The sequence below is a fragment of the Littorina saxatilis genome, linkage group LG17 (genome assembly GCF_037325665.1).
Source record: "Littorina saxatilis isolate snail1 linkage group LG17, US_GU_Lsax_2.0, whole genome shotgun sequence".
NCBI classification, from domain to species: domain Eukaryota; kingdom Metazoa; phylum Mollusca; class Gastropoda; order Littorinimorpha; family Littorinidae; genus Littorina; species Littorina saxatilis.
The window spans coordinates 41,008,922-41,028,718 of record NC_090261.1 but is presented as its reverse complement, the minus strand read 5'-3'; positions in this window follow the sequence as shown (position 1 = coordinate 41,028,718).

Sequence of the window (19,797 nt, the reverse complement as noted above, 5' to 3'; positions counted from 1 at the left end):
TATTTCCAACCATAAAACACAAATTTAAATCACACTGTAACGGTATTTCCCTTTCCTCGCCTATTTGCCCCAAGAGTAAGTTCCCTACCATCATCGTCATTCACGTCTGCGACAACCAGAGTCGAGTAGGACTACTCGACAACTTAAAGAGAGAGAGAGAGAGAGAGTGTGTGTGTGTGTGGGGGGGGGGAGGGGGGGGGGGCAAGCCTCATAGCATCTCAGACGTAGCCTTGGGCTAGCCGAAACTGTCGCCATCAGATAACTTAAGTCTGTGGATTGCCAGGACTGTCGTCTGCTTGGCTCGAGCAAAATGCCGGAAAATGGAAAATTTACGGGCAAGAACTGACCAAATCTATGACTTGGCTTTTGCGACCACACATGGAAGTAATTTCCCTATTGTGTATGATGATGCACTGTGTACTGATCGAGGTACTGTAACTCTCTCTGTCTATATCTATCTCTGTCTCCGTCTCTTTCTTGTCACTGTATATATCTTATGGCCCTGTCACACGACCGTTTTAACGCCTGCGTATGCCGACGTATGGGACATTTGAATAAGTATTTGAATAAGTACGCTGGCGTACGTCGAATACGTTATGGGTACGTTTTGTATACGTTAAGAGGACGCTGAAGCACGTTGGCATACGTCGTAGTACGCTGAGCACGCAGCAAAGTTTTGTGCACAAAACTTTGCTGCGTGCTCAGCGTACTACGACGTATGCCAACGTGCTTCAGCGTCCTCTTAACGTATACAAAACGTACCCATAACGTATTCGACGTACGCCAGCGTACTTATTCAAATACTTATTCAAATGTCCCATACGTCGGCATACGCAGGCGTTAAAACGGTCGTGTGACAGGGCCATAACTTTTCAACCTTTCTTTTTTAATTACATTTTCAACTTTTTCTGTATTTTTGTAAACTCTTAATTCGTGTATGTTTCATTCATTTGTATTCATTCCGAATGGTTTGAATGATGTGTTGAAGATTGTTTTAATCAAAGGGTTGCAGACTATTTGAGGACTTCCAGTGAACGATTTCACAGAATTACCCATTCTATTTTTAGTAACATCGGCTTTTGAGAAAGACGAAATGGACTTTCTGCATCTCCGCGCGTCGATTGCACGTGATGTTCGTTGTCTACTTCTCTCCTTGTCATCTTCATGTCATTTATGCGTAAGTGTATATGAGTGTGCTTGAGTTGTTAATGCGAAAGAATGTGTATGAGTGCGCCTTGAGTCGCCTGGCTTGTGGTGAGATATGTGCGCGTTATAAATTCTCGTATTATTATTATCATTTAAGTTATTGAGACATCCCAGTGCACTAAGGGATAAATATAGAGCAAATCGAGAAAATTCATTATTGAACGAAGAGCATAGCGCTGAGTTCAATAATTATTTTCGAGATTTGCTCTATAAATCCCTTAGTGCACTGGGATTGTTTCAATAACGATTATTGTCAGTACCGCCATAGAAAAAAGAAGATTCCAAACGCACATTTTGCTACGCGCATTTGAATAGGCATAACTGTGTGGTCAGGTCGTGTACAGTAAAATCTACTTTTGTGTGGGGTGTCTCATGTGTGTCGTGCTTTCGTCACACGCATTTTAATTTCTGTTGGTAAATTCCAGTGTAGCGTTAAGCTGAACAGTGATGATCTTTCACAGAGACCTCATTTGAACTCGGAGAAAGGACTGTGCTCTTCGTTATTTGCGATTCGAAACCTCCAGTCGAGCTTCGACGGATTGACTGTGCGGAGTGACTCCCCTTGAATTGACTATCCCCCCCGAAGGACTCGACGGTTAGCACATTTTCAAAATAAATGTGGCATATTTCTCGTGTTGTATCTTCCCTCATCGGGGAGTCTGATACTAAATATGAATGGTAAGAATGCTCTGAACCCTACACGTATTATATCCCTATCGTTTTTTCGTTCACATTTGCCCAACATGTTAATTTGCTGAGCGGGGTTTATGTCGTCTTCTAGGCTAGGCCTAGGGCAATCGAACCACTGCAGTCTGCACTGAGTCTGCACGCATGAGGCAGGCTGGTAATAAGTCTTATGTATGGTAAGAACGTTCTGAACCCTACACGTTTTCGATTACGATTGTTCTTGCCTTGAAATAATAATTCGGAAACCATTCATTTACTGAACTGATGCAGTCGTATTTCAGTGTAGTCTGCTACGTATGACAGTCGATCGAGTCAGTCTTCACTTGTCTAGCTGGTACATTATCGGAATAACACTTGTGTTTTCTGTTAGCCGCTGGGAATTGTATACTAACTCATCATTTGGTAATGTGGATGATAAGCTACATGCCACTAACACGGCATATGAGAAAAATCTATGCAAGTCGGCGAAAACGGAGATGAAACACTGCGGCTTCTATTTTTAGATCAGTGGCACTGTGGCACAGGCACATGCAATCTGTCAGAAAAAAAACCCACTTCTGCTTTAATTGAGAAGTTTTAGCGCATCGCCATTAGCCAATCAACTGGTTCAAATCAGTCATGTGACACCAGTACTTACTGACATTTATTATTATTATTATTATTATTATTATTATTATTTAAGTTATTGAGACATCCCAGTGCACTAAGGGATTTATAGAGCAAATCGAGAAAATTCATTATTGAACGAAGCGCATAGCGCTGAGTTCAATAATTATTTTCGAGATTTGCTCTATAAATCCCTTAGTGCACTGGGATTGTTTCAATAACGATATTGTCAGTACCGCCAGAGAAAAAAGAAGATTCAAAACGCACATTTTGCAAAGCGCATTTGGATAGGCGTAACTGTGTGGTCAGGTTTGTGTCACTGGATCTACTTTTGTGTGGGCTGTCTCAAGTGTGTCGTGCTTTTGTCACACGCAAACTCTTGTTTTAATTTCTGTTGGTAAATTCCAGTGAAGCGTTAAGCTAAAAAGTGATGACCTTTCACAGAGACCTCATTTAAACTCGGAGAAAAGACTGTACTCTTAATTATTTGCGATTCGAAACCTTCATCGAGCTTCGACAGATTGACTGTGCAGAGTGTTGCCCCTTGAATTGACTCCGGCCAAGGCCACGGTTAGCAGACTCGGATTTTCAAAGTAAATGTGGTATGTTTCTTCTGTTGTATCTTCACTCATCGGGGAGACATTATATATGAACCGTAAGAATGCTGTGAACCCTACACGTAGTATGTCCCCATCGTTTGCTTGTTCACATTTGCCCAACATGTTAATTTGCTGCGAGGTTTATGTCGTCTGCTAGGGCGGCTAGGGCAAGCGAACCACGGCACTGCACTGCAGTCTCATTTCAAAAACAACAATTGCTCGTCTGCACGCATGATGCAGGCTGGTAATAAGTTTTATACATGGTAACTTAAGAACGTTCTTAACCCTACACGTTTTCGATTCCGATTGTTGTTGCCTTGAAATAATAATTCGGAAACCATTCATTTACTGAACTGATGCAGTCGTATTTCAGTGTAATCTAGTCTGCTACGTATATATTCCAAATGCTGATCTAGTTCAGTGGTACGTTATCGGAATAACACTTGTGTTTTCTGTTAGCTGCTGGGAATTGTATTTTGGTAATGTGGATAATAAGCTACGGCATAATTATGAGAAGATTCTTCGCAAGTCGAAACTGAAAAATAGACACAGCGGGTTCTATTTTTAGATAGTGGCAACTGTGGCACAGGCACATGCAATCTGTCAGAAAAAACCCACTTCTGCTTTAATTGAGAAGCAGGAATTTATAGTATTTTGGTATTGTGGAGAATATAAGCTACATGTCATTAATTAATTCTGAGGATGAGAGCACAGTCTCGCTTAGGCAAAGGGCGGAAGAATACGCTCTGTGGAAAAGTTAGCGCACTCCAAGAGTGCGCTAACAGTTTTAGCGCATCGCCATTAGCCAATCAACTGGTTCACATCAGTCATGTGACACCAGTACTTACTGACAATTATTATTATTATTATTATCATTATTATTATTATTATTATTATTATTATTATTATTATTATTATTATTATTATTATTATTATTATTATTATTATTATTAATGCACTTCTGACCTGAACACTACAGGTGAGCGGTTGCTGCGATCAAGTGACTGGGTATTTTTGTTTGTTCGATGATTCTTCTTGGTCAGTTCATTCCGGGTTACAAAACACCTCGCACAGTCAATGGGTTGTGTAAGTGTGGGCAAAAGGCCCCGGCCGTGACATTCGTGAAAATGATATATTGTGTCTGCATCAGCATTCGTAGAGAATGCCACGTGAATGTCATGTCACCTGTTGTCCTCCAGGCCTCTCTCTTTTTTTCTCCCTCTCTCTCTCTTTCTCTCTCTCTCTCTCTCTCTCTCTCTCTCTCTCTCTCTCTCTCTCACACACACACACACACACACACACACACACACACACCAGTACACCAGTACCCACTCCCCGTTTTGACGTCAAAAGCCGCGAGTGGACCAAACCCAACCCAAGGTTGACCAATATACCCGCAACCTCTGTCCAAATCGCCCAAGGGGTCTAACAACGCACAGACCTTAGCACTCACCACTAGCTTGACCGGTCCGGAGTGTCCAGCTTCTGCGTGGGTCCTGTTTTCCCTAATCACCCTGACTTAACTAATTAACGCCAGAGGCTAACGTTTGGCCTCTGGGCCTCTGCTGACCACAACTCTCTCCTCGCTGTTTGTCTTGGACGCAAAGGTCAGTGGGGGATGACCAGTCGCTGGACCTTGCGAGGGGTCTAGGGGTGGTGAAGGTCTCCGTATAAAAAGACCCAAGTGTTTTTCCTGACCACAGAGTTTATGCCTGGTTTGGACATTCGCGAACGCATCGCGACGTTGCGACCTGGCCTCACTGACTCACAACTTCTTATGGTATGACACTTGAAGTCTGCATTTGAGGGAGCCAGCCAAGGTCTTGGAGGATTCCGCTGGGAGGTTAGAAGACGTTGACATTAAGAATCAATGTTTTTTTGTAATTTTAGAAAGCTCTTGAAAATGACAATAGGTCTTCTCTTATTGATATCCAAGCCACTACTGGTGCGCACCGTCCAATGGTGTGAACCTGTAAGTCTGCATAAAAGGAGGTTGCTAAGATTTCACAGTAAAATTTTAATAACAAATGTCAAAATTGTTTTCTTCCTTAGTTAATTTTGAATTGGTCTGCATTTGAAGGGGCCAGCCACGAGTCCGCGCGAGACAGGTACATAATTATTGTCAATGATAAGCGTCAGAATATATGTTCCTTCGTTAATTAAAAAAAAAAACGCTCGAATTACTTAATAGTTATTTTTTTTATCTAAAATTATACCTGAGACTTTTGCGTTGGTAAAGCTGTTCACAATTCACTTCTTTGGTCTTGAATTTCAAGTAACAATTGTATGTCTATATATAGAGAGTTGGACTTGATGATGAATTAATTTCTTATAAGCCACCAGTATAGCTTTTTAAGAAAGCAATTCATCAAAATCATCCCAATCTACCCAGAAAGCAGTCAGACTCTTGTATTTTTGGTATGTGTCCAAGCACAGGAGCTTGTATCTAATCGCCGGTCGATCATTATTTATTCCTTATTCCATATTATTTACTCCTTATTCCATACAGTCTACTACTACTACTATTTACTAATAAATAGTAGTAGTAAGGGTAAGCATGCAGCAGTAAATAATAAGCATACAGGAGTAAATAATTATCGACCGGTGGTTGGATACAAGCTCCTGTGTGCCCAAGTGGAGGAACACCCTTGTCCCATGTAAACGATTGGCCAGACTTGTCACAATTGGCTGAATTCTTAACAAGGGAAGACTGCGCTTTTGATGTAGATTTGTTGTAAGAGCTTCTGTCCACGTGGAACCAACAACGATATGAAACGGTTGGCAGAGACAAGCTTATAAAAACCAATAACTGTTTTGCACAATTGCGTGAGAATGTCACGTGGCCCGCTGACATGGAACAAAGCTCGTGAAAAGGAACTTCTTTGTGTTGCACAAACGGAAATTGCCGCTGCACTTTACATGCATGTTTTGTAAAAGAGAGGTTGTTTAGACTGAAAAAAAACCTCCCCCAAAAATTCGAAAAGGGCAATGCGGAAAGTGTGATTCAAAGCGGTAGGCAAAAACGATCGCACAAGAGTGAGAGAGATTGTTCAATCAAAGAGGAGCTAGAGGAACCAGATTGTTATGTTCAATCGAACAGAACAAACAAGGAATTAACCGACAATCTTTGGACGTGCATTTCCTGACTATAGCGTAAGAAGATGGTGAGTCATTGCGACTGATCGCGACAGAAGAACAGGCATCCACGCACACAAAATCAAAAATACTTCGACAAATTATAGGAAGTGTTCTAAAAACGACTGCTTTCAGAACGTAGGATCAAAGCTTGTTGCTCTTTTTGCAGCCACCACGCCTATAAGACGAGTTGTCTGACACTTTAACAAGCACTCATTATTCAATACCAGGAAATCTGAAAAAAATTGTTCCGGGCTATGAGTTGAAATTTGACAGAGGCGATGACAAGATTGTTTTATGCAATACCAGGAAATCTAAAGAACTCGTTGAGGGTTGTTTGTTGGAAATTTTAAGTACGTGAGAACGACAACGTCTACCGACAGGCAAAATTAAACCAAACAAGTCGCGTAAGGCGAAATTACTACATTTTGTCAAGCTGTCGAACTCACGGAATGAAACTGAACGCACTGTATTTTTTCACCAAGACAGCCGGTACAGCCGCTTCGTCAATCCCCGCGTGAAGGAAATCGCTCACCTTCCACGTGCAAAACGTAGTGATATTGACATGCCAGATTAGCGCGGTAGCGTATTGTGCTAAGCAGGAAAGCGCGCTTTTCTGTATTCTTGTTAACTTTCTGAGCTTGTTTTGAATACAACCTATCATGTCTATATGTTTATAGAATCAGGAAATGATAAAGAATAAGATGAAATGATTTTTGGATCGATTTCTTAAATTTTAATCGTAAGACTAATTATATCTATTTTCGTTAATTATGATCACATTTTAAGAGTAAACATGACATATATATATATTTTTAGATTCAGAATGTGATGAAGAATACGATGCAGTCAATTTTAAATCTGTTTGCGAAAAATCGATTTTAATGACAACTTTAATGAGCAAACTCATTAATTAAATGTTAGGCCTCCAAGCTGAAATGCAATACCAAAGTCCGGGCTTCGTCGAAGATTACTTGACCAAAATTTCAACCAATTTGGTTGAAAAATGAGAGCGTGACAGTGCCGCCTCAACTTTCACGAAAAGCCGGATATGACGTCATCAAAGACATTTATCAAAAATTTTTAAAAAACGTCTGGAGGTACCATACTCAGGATCTCTCATGTCAAGTTTCATGAAGATTAGTCCAGTAGTTTTCTCTGAATCGCTCTACACACACACACACACAGACACACACACATACACCACGACCCTCGTCTCGATTCCCCCCTCTACGTTAAAACATTTTAGTCAAAACTTGACTAAATGTAAAAAAAGCGTGAAGATTTGTAAACTAAAGTGGGTCTGTGAGCCCCTTAGGATTATAGGGACAACTTTTAAGAGATGTTTATTAACTCCCGGGTTATGTTCAAACAAAAACTTCTAGCTTTAAAATGATATAAAAAGAAACGAAACTTGACTTAACTGGACATAAGCAGGAACAAAAATACAATAAAGTACAATGAATCGAAGTAAAGCAAAATGTGCCTTCGAACGCAACAAAGAAAATAAATTAAACTGGATATCACAAAATATTTACTAAATCAATGAATCAATCAAAATCAATCAATCAGTCGGCCATTTCTTTTGTTGCCCTTTTGGCGTATGATAAACATATACGAAAACGTCATGGAAAACAGAAAATAGGAAAGGAAGGAAGAACAAAACATTAGTGGAAAAGAAACAAGCCGCGTAAGGCGAAATAACAACATTTAGTCAAGCTGTCAAACTCACAGAATGAAACTGAACGCACTGCATTTGTTCACCAAGACCGCATACTCGTAGTTTCGTCAGACCACCGCTCGTGGCAAAGGCAGTGAAATCGACAAGCCAGAATAGTGCGGTAATGGTCGCGCTGAGTAGGATAACACGCTTTTTTGTATCTCTATTCTTTATAGCGTACTGAGTTTGTTTTTAATCCAAACATATCATATCTATATGTTTTTGGAATCAGGGACCGACAAGGAATAAGATGAAATTGTTTCTAAATCGATTTCGGACAATTAATTTTAATCATAATTTTCATATTTTTAATTTTCAGAGCTGGTTTGTAATCCAAATATAACATACTAGATGATTACCCGCTTCGCCGGGTACCGGCTTCGCCGGGAAGAAGTAGAGCCGAATACCAGGCTGCGCCTGGGACCCGGCGCCGGCTTTGCCGGCGCACCGCACGGAGGAAGGGAGATAATCGCGGCTGAAAACACTGGAGAAGATAAGGAAGAGTTACTGGTAGTGGATCCAGACAAAAAAAAACAAAATCAGACAAAAAAATCAAAATCGGTTCAGCGCTGCGCGCTGAGAGCACGTGTTGAAATATCTCATCGATGAGGTTGTGTCCGGGGTGTAGCTGAATACGGTGTCCAAATTTGAAAAAGATCCACCGAGAACTTTGGCCGTGCATCGCGAACAAACAGACAGACAGACAGACAGACACTAGTCGTATATATATATAGATGTATATGTTTTTGGAACCAGAAAATGACGAAGAATAAGATGAAATTGTTTTTGGATCGTTTAAAAAAAATTAATGACAAGTTTCCGATTTTTAATGACCAAATTCATTAATTAGATTTTAAGCCACCAAGCTGAAATGCAATACCAAAGTCCGGCCTTCGTCGAAGATTGCTTTGCCAAAATTTCAATCAATTTGATTGAAAAATGAGGGTGTGACAGTGCCGCCTCAACTTTTATAAAAAGCCGGATATGACGTCATCAAAGGTATTTATCGAAAAAATGAAAAAACTCTCATGTCAAATTTCATAAAGATCGGTCCAGTAGTTTAGTCTGAATCGCTCTGCACACACACACACACACACACACACACACACACACACACACACACACACACACACACACACACACACACACACACATACACCACGACCCTTGTTTCGATTACCCCTCTATGTTAAAACATTTAGTCAAAACTTAACTAAATGTAACAAACAAACAAATGAAAAAAAAGAAAGAAAGAATGAAAGAATAAAAGAGAGAATGAAAGAAGAAAAAAATGAAAGAAAGAAACAAAGGGAACGAACGAACCTTATTTTACAAGGATGAAAAAGAGAGAGAGAGAGAGAGAGAGAGAGAGAGAGAGAGAGAGAGAGAGAGAGAGAGAGAGAGAGAGAGAGAGAGAGCAGAAAAGAACGAAAGAACTAGAGAAAGAAAAAAATGAAAGAAAGTAAAAACGAAAGAAAAAAGAAAGCCTAAACAACAAACTGAACTGAAAAATGCACTCTGAAAAGAAGTATTCCACTTTTGAACACTTTTCAGTGACAAGTTTTGAAAACTTTGTGACATAGTACATAGTTCTACTAGCAAACGAGACACGCATAATAACCACAATGTGTGCACAAGTGTTCATCTGAACATTATTGAACACTATGTGTGCTACTACATTAGTATATACTATGTGACAAAGTGTTGAACACTTGTTACAGAAATGTGTTCAAAAGTGGAGCACTTTTGTTAAGAGTGTGTTCACCTTAACTGAATCTTAGCCAACGAGACAGCGCTTTATCGGTATATTGTTAACAATGAACATAATTCGCATAATAACGGGGTTGTGTTGTTTCTAAGCACAATGTCAAATCAAATATAATATAATCTATATAATTTTTGATTCAGGGAATAAGATTATGAATGTAATGGAACCACTTTTGTGTCTGTTATTAATTGCAATTTATATTTCAAGCAACATTTCGATTAACAAATTAATTAAACCACAAAATAGTACAGCAACTCGTGTTTTTGCGACAGAGACACTTTTGAATGAAGATGTTTTTCACTTCAGGGTACGTTGCTCGCAAACTTGAAACTGAAGATTTTGTTTTAGATTAAAAAAAAAAAAAGGAAGTACACGTGTACTCTCAGTGATTATGTCAACTTGTGCGCATGGGCGTTGCGGATAGAGACCGGAAGCTGATTGTCCGCTTCGCTTGCAGATTCCCGTCACCGGAAGATTTACTGTAAAACATACGCATGTTGGAAGACGTCACACAAACAACGAGGTGGCGGGAGGGGAGGAGGGGGGGGGGTGTTTCCTCGAATCGATGACTTCAACTGACGCGGCAGCTTTGTTTTGCGATTTCCCTATCGTCAGCTGTTGGTCATAATCATCTAAAATATTAAACTGAATATGACGTTCCTGACCTTGCGATCGTGTTTGTTTGTTTTTCCCAAGAAGCTATAAATTGCGCGTGTTGTTTTTTTGGCTTTTACAAAATAAAAAAGCTTCGGCGATTTGCTTTAAATGTCACTGAGTCAGCGCAGCTGTAGCAGATGCTGGCGATATTCCGTCACAATCTGCACCTTTAGACTATAACTGCTTCGTGCGTATTTTTGTGTTTGAAAAAATTATTTGTTCTTTTGCGAGAGCTCCACTAGATCTCTGTCGTCTGCATTGTCGTTTGCTAGGCGTTATGATTAAGCTGGAAGGCGGACACGTGAGTTTAATTGAAGATTGTTTGTTTGCTTGTTTGTTTGTTTGTTTATTTCTTTGTGTGTTTGCTTGTTCTTTTTTTTGTTCTTTTTTTTTTTTTTTTTGCATGGTATTTTTACTTTCTTTTTATATTTAGTCAAGTTTTGACTAAATATTTTAACATCGAGGGGGAATCGAAACGAGGGTCGTGGTGTATGTGCGTGCGTGTGTGCGTGCGTGCGTGTGTGTGTGTGTGTGTGTGTGTGTGTGTGTGTGTGTGTAGAGCGATTCAGACTAAACTACTGGACCGATCTTTATGAAATTTGACATGAGAGTTCCTGAGTATAAAATCCCCGAACGTTTTTTTCATTTTTTTGATAAATGTCTTTGATGACGTCATATCCGGCTTTTCGTGAAAGTTGAGGCGGCACTATCACGCCCTCATTTTTCAACCAAATTGGTTGAAATTTTGGTCAAGTAATCTTTGACGAAGCCCGGGGTTCGGTATAGCATTTCAGCTTGGTGGCTTAAAAATTAATTAATGACTTTGGTCATTAAAAATCGGAAAATTGTAAAAAAAATTAAAAATTTTTAAAACGATCCAAATTTACGTTTATCTTATTCTCCATCATTTGCTGATTCCAAAAACATATAAATATGTTATATTCGGATTAAAAACAAGCTCTGAAAATTAAATATATAAAAATTATTATCAAAATTAAATTGTCCAAATCAATTTCAAAACACTTTTATCTTATTCCTTGTCGGTTCCTGATTCCAAAAACATATAGATATGATATGTTTGGATTAAAAACACGCTCAGAAAGTTAAAACAAAGAGAGGTACAGAAAAGCGTGCTATCCTTCTTAGCGCAACTACTACCCCGCTCTTCTTGTCAATTTCACTGCCTTTGCCATGAGCGGTGGACTGACGATGCTACGAGTATACGGTCTTGCTGAAAAAGGGCAGCTACTTGACTAAATATTGTCTTTTCGCCTTACGCGACTTGTTTTCTTTGTTGTTGTTGTTGGTTGGTTGGTTGGGTGGTTGGTTGGTTGGTTGGTTGTTGTATCTTTGTATGTGTGTTTGTTGACTTTAAATTTCTCCTCCTTTTCATTTTGGTTTCTTTTTGTCTTTGTGTTAAATTGATTAAAACTTTGTTTGCTTTTTGATTGGATGTTTGAATATATTTTGTGCGTAGGTTGCTCGATTGCTTGGTCGTTTGATTGTTTTGAGACAAAACTTTATATATAGTTTGGATTCAGGTTGGCATTTGGCTTCGGCTGCTTTATAATTGGTCTCGTATTTTTAGCGTCCGGTATTTCTATCAAGTAAAGACAACTTTTTTCTCTCTGTTTTGCTGCGTTTGTGAAATAAAACAAATAAACCAGAAAGAACAGATCGGCTATACTAAAAGAATATGATCTGTTACCATAATATCCGACTGACTTGCATTTTTATGTTATCAAGTTGTGCGCAAGAACACTTCCCATAATTTTTCGAAGTATTTTTGATGTTGTATACATGTATAAGGATGCGTATTCTTCTGTCGTGATCAAAACCACACAAAATAAGAGCATCCTTCAACTTAAACACACGACAGTGACAAAATCAAGAGCATGCCTGCTTCCTGGGAATGGTTGGGGCTGTTTTGTTCATCAGTTTTGTAAGGGACATCTATGTCAATCTTCGAAATCAGTTCATCAAAGTATTTCCACTCTCCACAAAAAGCAGCCAGGCTGAAGATTTTTGGTGTGTATATATATACAATTGGAAGGATATGCCCTTACTTCACATACAAGCCTAAAAAAATATGTTTCGGCGAACATGATGGTTATACACGAGAAAGATAGTATAGTATATTTCAACTTTCATCTAAGTTACAATGAAACCTAAAACGGACGATCTGTTGAAGAACTGTTATAAATTGTTTCATTGAATTTTTATTTTTGTTATTTAAAAAAGTAAAAGATCTGTATTGATTTGAAGAAGGATCTGTACAAGGGTGTTCACCTATACATTCTATCCTTTCCTCTTATACCACTTACCAAGAAAAATTGTGACAACTTACCGAGAATTACATTGTGACTTGAAAAAGCCGGTACCGAGAAAAAACAAGGCGTTGACAATGGTAAGACGGACATAGCAGGGCAATGATCACTTAAACAGCCTGCTGTACACACACCGTTTCACTGCGTCCGGGTGTAACAAGTAAAGGTAACTCCTTTCCTTGTGTAAAACTGAGATTATGCAAAACACCATAAATCTGCTCAGGCAGACATAAAATTAGAGCATACCTCTACTTTGACACATGTATATTTAGTAAATCAAAATTTTACTGCCTGCATGGCTACTTTCTGTGCAGAGCGGAATTTTCTTAGCAGAATGAATTTTGCAGATTTACACAGGTTTCAGGTACAACGTTAATGAAGCAAAAATGTGCACTCAGCAATTAAAACAGCCAGTTTCTTTGTTGCATGTAACCGAATGGAAGGATGATCTTATCCATGCAAGTGAGGGACATGTGTGACGGGGAAACCCCAGCTTTGAAAAAAAAGTAAATAATAAAATAAAATAAATATTTAAATTAAAATCGAATAAATACCCATTAAAAACAAGAAATTCCTCTGATAGGAAAAACACCCCCGTCAAGGGAAATAACCTTCTCAGTTGGTGGCAGTGAGAATGGTTATTTCCCTTTGACCAACGGGGGTGTCCGTCTATAAGTCGTTGTATAATTTTAATCCACCAATAACTCCCTAACCGTGTGTTTGACTGGTCCCAATTTTTGTAAGGACCGTCTCAGGAATGTATAGAACCTGTTCACCAAGTTTGGTGACGATCGGTCCGTTCATTCTTGAGATCTACTTGCGAACACAAACACCGCCACAAACACACAAACACATCGAGTGAAACCTATACACACCCCTATACCGGGGGTGTAATAAGTAAGGATGTATCACTTTAAACTAAGTACAGTAAAAACTCCCACGGCTGAAGAGGTTGTCTGACTTAAATCTACTATCAGACGCACCTAGCACCCGTCTAGGTGTCACGGTTGTCGACACAAAATTGTCTCCAAAGGATTTTCCGTTCGGGATTGTAGAAATAAACACCATTCAGTCTATTAGTTTATAGCTCTCTGTCGCCGTCTGTCTGTATGTCTGTCTGCCTGTCAGTCTGTCTGTCTTTCTGTCTCAGTGTCTGTCTGTCTATCTATATGTCTGTCTGTCTGTCTGTCTGTCTGTCTCTGTCTCTGTCTCTCTCTCTCTCTCTCTCTCTCTCTCTCTCTCTCTCTCTCTCTCTCTCTCTCTCTCTCTCTCTCATCCTGAAACTGTTGATGCATACTCTAAAACGGCGAAATAAGTCTTTTAAATCAAACTAATCTCTGCAAACACAAACTACTGATCTGTTCTTTCTCTGTCCCACACAATAAACATTCACAACTCATGGTGTACAGTCGAAATCCCAGACATTGTCCCAAGAGACCTTCAGGGATGGGATTTAACAAATGGACACCTTTCAGCCTTTTCTTTCTCCTGATCACAAGAGTTGCCCAAGGGAGGCAACTTGTCTCTCTTCCGCCTTCGTCACCGGCTAATCTCTTGAGGAGAGAGGAAATATTTTTCTGTCCATTCGGAGCTGATGGTCATTGGAATTGGTCAGGTCTGGACCCCACATTATTTATGGAGGGAAAGGGCAAAATAGGCTGTGCTTTGTGGCTCTTTATCTTCTGCCGGACTGGTCAGCGGGGACGGGCTTGTAGTCAGACGAAATCCGAGGAAATCATTCGAGATGTGCCGGCTTATAGGTAAATGTCCGACAGGTTTTATCAGTGGGTCTTTTGCGACTCTTTATCATCAGTGTCAGTTTCAGATTTTTCACAAAAAGAAGGGAAACTCGCTCCAATATGAACAGATAAATGCCTTTTTTTCACACACAAGAAAAGAAGGAGAACTTGAGAAGTCTTGCCAATCATTGTGGCAGAAACGTCTCGAGGTTCAACGTATGAGTAGTATAATAATTGATGCTTTGGAATGCCTGAATTATGCGAGTCAGTCAGACGGACGCAATTGCCGCAATCAGGCTAGCACGCGGGCGAGAAACAGGGTCACGACATTTTTTCCCCTTAAATGGAGATCTGGACTAATTGAGAAAGGACGGACGTCTAGACGCTCGCTTCTTCTTGTCCAGTCTGCGATTATGAATCGGTGACTGCCGCATAAGCAGCTCCAGTATGTAACCGCTTGAAGCAGCTAGAGGTCTGTTTAGTCAGTGATGGTCTGTTTTTAGAGATAAGACTTGTATTGTTTGATTTGTGCGGGCTTGTCTTTGCAGATGTTACCCGTGAAGATTGGTGTTGTCATACAATTTTGTTTCATTGTGCCTGATCTTTAAATGTGACTGTCCACGACGCCATTTTGGATTGTGTTGCGGTCTGGTGTAAATATTTCTTGTAGGCGAAACACGTTCGATTTTAGGAAATCAAATCCGGGACCTAGCAAATATGAATTAATTTGATTGCTTGCGGAAGCTAAACCAGAAGAGAAAGTATATGGATAAGGAAAAATTGCAGTTGTGGAGACTATACACATTAACACAGCATTTATAAACCTATTGAGAAAATGCGCGTACAATGATGTAAACTCAGATCGTTAGAGACAAAAAGTTATAGACAAATGAACACACAATCACTCGCATTTTCTTCACTTCTTCTCTCTGTTTTTCTCTTCTTTTTTACATTTAGTCAAGTTTTGACTAAATGTTTTAACATAGAGGGGGAATCGAAACGAGGGTCGTGGTGTATGTGTGTGTGTGTGTGTGTGTGTGTGTGTGTGTGTGTGTTTGTGTGTGTGTGTGTGTGTGTGTGTGTGTGTGTGTGTGTGTGTGTCTGTGCGTGTGTGTGTGTAGAGCGATTCAGACCAAACTACTGGACCGATCTTTATGAAAATTTACATGAGAGTTTCTGAGAATGATATCCCCGGACATTTTTCTTTCTTTTTTTCGATAAATACCTTTGATGACGTCATATCCGGCTTTTTGTAAAAGTTGAGGCGGCACTGTCACACCCTCATTTTTCAATCAAATTGATTGAAATTTTGGCCAAGCAATCTTCGACGAAGGCCGGACTTTGGTATTGCATTTCAGCTTGGTGGCTTAAAAATTAATTAATGACTTTGGTCATTAAAAATCTGAAAATTGTAAAATCAGTTGGGTTTTTTTTATAAAACGATCCAAATTTACGTTCATCTTATTCTTCATCATTTGTTTAATCCAAAAACATATAAATATGTTATATTTGGATTAAAAACAAGCTCTCAAAATTAAAAATATAAAAATTATGATCAAAATTAAATTTCGAAATCAATTTAAAAACACTTTCATCTTATTCCTTGTCGGTTCCTGATTCTAAAAACATATAGATATGATAATGTTTGGATTAAAAACACGCTCAGAAAGTTAAAACGAAAAGAGGTACAGAAAAGCGTGCTATCCTTCTCAGCGCAACTACTACCCCGCTCTTCTTGTCAATTTCACTGCCTTTGCCACTGACGATGCTACGAGTATACGGTCTTGCTGAAAAATTGCATTGCGTTCAGTTTCATTCTGTGAGTTCGACAGCTTGACTAAATGTTGTATTTTCGCCTTACGCGACTTGTTTCTTCTTTTTAAAGCGTGCTATCCTTCTCAGCGCAACTACTACCCCGCTCTTCTTGTCAATTTCACTGCCTTTGCCATGAGCGGTGGACTGACGATGCTACGAGCATACGGTCTTGCTGCGTTGCATTGCGTTCAGTTTCATTCTGTGAGTTCGACAGCTACTTGACTAAATGTTGTATTTTCGCCTTACGCGACTTGTTTCTTTCTTTCTTTCTTACGATATTTTTCACATTTAGTCAAGTTTTGACTAAATTTATTAACATAGAGGGGGAATCGAGACGAGGGTCGTGGTGTATGTGTGTGTGTGTGTGTGTGTTTAGTGTGTGTGTGTGTGTTTAGTGTGTGTGTGTGTGTCTGTGTGTGTGTGTCTGTGTCTGTGCGTGTGTGTGTGTGGAGAGCGATTCAGAGTAAACTACTGGACCGATCTTTATGAAATTGTACATGAGAGTTCCTGGGTATGATATCCCCAGACGTTTTTTTCATTTTTTGGATAAACGTCTTTGATGACGTCATATCCGGCTTTTTGTAAAAGTTGAGGCGGCACTGTCACACCCTCATTTTTCAATAAAATTGATTGACATTTTGGCCAAGTAATATTCGACGAAGGCCGGACTTTGGTATTGCATTTCAGCTTGGAGGCTTAAAAATTAATTGATGACTTTGGTCATTAAAAATCCGAAAATTGTAATTAAAATTATATTTTATAAAACGATCTAAATTTACGTTCATCTTATTCTTCATCATTTTCTGATTCCAAAAACATATAAATATGTTATATTTGGATTAAAAACAAGCTCTGAAAATTAAAAATATAAAAATTATGATTAAAATAAAATTTCCGAAATCGATTTAAAAACAAGTTCATCTTATTCCTTGTCGGTTCCTGATTCCAAAAACATATAGATATGATATGTTCTGATGAAAAACACGCTCAGAAAGTTAAAGCGAAGAGAGGTACAGAAAAGCGTGCTATGCAGCCCAGCGCAACCGCTACCGCGCTAAACAGGCTCGCCTTTTGTACGAGCGGCGGACTACAGGACTACGCCTACGGTCATTGTGAAAAAATGCAGTGCGTTCAGTTTCATTCTGTGAGTTCCACAGCTTGACTAAATGTAGTAATTTCGCCTTACGCGACTTGTTTCTTTCTGCCTTTCGTTCTTTCTTTCTTAATTTGTTCTTTCTTACTTTAGTTCGTTCTTTTTTTTTCTCCTTTCTTTTTTACATTTAGTCAAGAAATTTAGCCCCATATCTTGTGAACCCATTTTCACTACGACACATATATTTCTATTGCTAAAGTAGGCTCAAACATGCATGTTTAATAAGTTTCATGTTTTTCACCTGCATAAAGACGTTTAAAAGTAATCTTTTTGTCTAAATGAATTTATTATCAGGTCGCCCCATTTCTTGTTGTCCCATTTTCTTTACGACAAAGATACTCTCACAGCTAAAAGATGTCTATGCTTCCGACTTAGTTCAATCGCAGATATGTTATATACTGGTACACAAGTAGTGTGTATTCGCTGTTTTGTTTGTATTGGCTTACCGCCCTGGAGCAGCCCTAATTTCCAACCCTGAAGAGGTGTGTGTGTGTAGGGGGGGGGGGGGGGGGCATGCGTCAGTGACGGTATGCGGCGAGTGCGTGCATGCGTGCGTAAGTGTACATGGGGGCGTAGGTGCGTGTGTGTACATGCAGGCGTACGTACGTGCGTACATGTGCGCGTGCGTCTGTCCGGGCGTTCTGCGAGAATTAATTTCAGTCGAAAGAAGAAAGTAAAGGTTTCTGACTTTGTGATCTTCGTGTTTTATTATTTCAAGCGATAAAAAAAAACACTACTCTAACGCAACGAACTATATTGTCGAGTGCCTGTGGCAGAACAATTCACACGGCCCATAGTTTCTGCGCCTGAATGACTTGAACTTTGATTGAATGCTGGTAAGTTCGTGGATTGTACATCTCAGCCTAGCCTACCAAGTGATGGTCAGCTTGGCGAGCAAACCAGCGATCGAGTCTGTCCAAGTTTTTTTGTTTGACCATATCATGATGCGGATCGGAATTTCCACATATTATGTTTATCATGTATTTCGCCGATAAAGTGTCCTAAGTTAGTATAGTAAACTCTTGGGTACTTAGGCCAAACTGGGATTCTCTCTCTCTCTCTCTCTCTCTCTCTCTCTCTCTCTCTCTCTCTCTCTCTCTCTCTCTCTCTCTCTCTCTAACCATTTTGCTTAGATCAGGACTAGCTGTAAGAAAGGTCCTGCGGACCTAATGCTATCTTTCCTGTAATAAAGTTCAAGTTCAATGTTTCAATGTTTCTCTCTCTCTCTCTCTCTCTCTCTCTCTCTCTCTCTCTCTCTCTCTCTCTCTCTCTCTCTCTCTCTGTGCACCCTCACCCACCCCCTCCAACCCCAACTCAGTCTCTCTCCAACACGCAACTGACGGATGTGCACAAAGCATTATCTCTCTCTCTCTCTCTCTCTCTCTCTCTCTCTCTGCTTTTCTCCCCCCCCCCCCCCCCATCTCTCTCTCTCCCTCTTCCTCTTTTTCCCACCCTCTCTCTCTCACTCGCTCTCTCCCCCACCCCCACCCCCCGACAATCTCTCAAGGGAGAAAACCATCACCGCAGCACAGATCTTCCACTATCAGTACATAGCACCGACAGTTGATGCAGAAGGCAGTGCAGAGTGCGGCGAGAATGCAAGGAATGAGGGGTGAGGCGCGCGCTGGCCTGCTGGTGCTCGGGTCATGACCTTTTCCCTCTTTGGACAGCGAGGCGAACTGACCAGAGATCGAGAGAGAGAGAGAGAAAGAGCGAGAGAGAGCGAGTTGCCAAGTACAGTCAGACACCTGACGGCTCAGTACGAAACTTTTGTTTAGGGGGGAGGCGGAGGGAGGGAGGGGGGAGGGGGGGGGTTGCTCTTACGTTGTGTTTACGTTCTAAAGATGCACAGTACAGTGTGTGCGTTTTGTAGTCAGTTGCAATAACGAATGTCCAGTCGATCAATTTGTACTGTCAAATTTGGTTACTTGAATTGCCCAGCACTGTCCCCCCCCCCCCTCTCTCTCTCTCTTTTTCTCTCTTCTGAAATAGCTTTGGTTCTATCCACAGGAATCATCTGAATTATAATCTATATCTTAGGTGTGTGCGATTTTTAAAAATGATTATCATTATTGTGATTATGTTTTTTTATATTTTTTTTTACTTGAATCGGTGTACGTGTGTAAAACAGCTACCATACTTCGTAACTATGTGATATTCTTCTGCCCAGCTGAAAAGTACTGACTAAATGAACGTTGCACTGAGATGTATTCTCGTTGTTTGTGCCGTGCTTTGCCATCGCTGAAATTGATGTGAAAATTAGTATTCTGCTTAACCACACGGGCTAAACGAATGGGTTTTTTCTCCACTGAAATCTACGAGGCAATTTTTCTGGTGAGGAACCATGAATGAACGAGGACTTCCTCTCTAAAACGTACGAGGAGG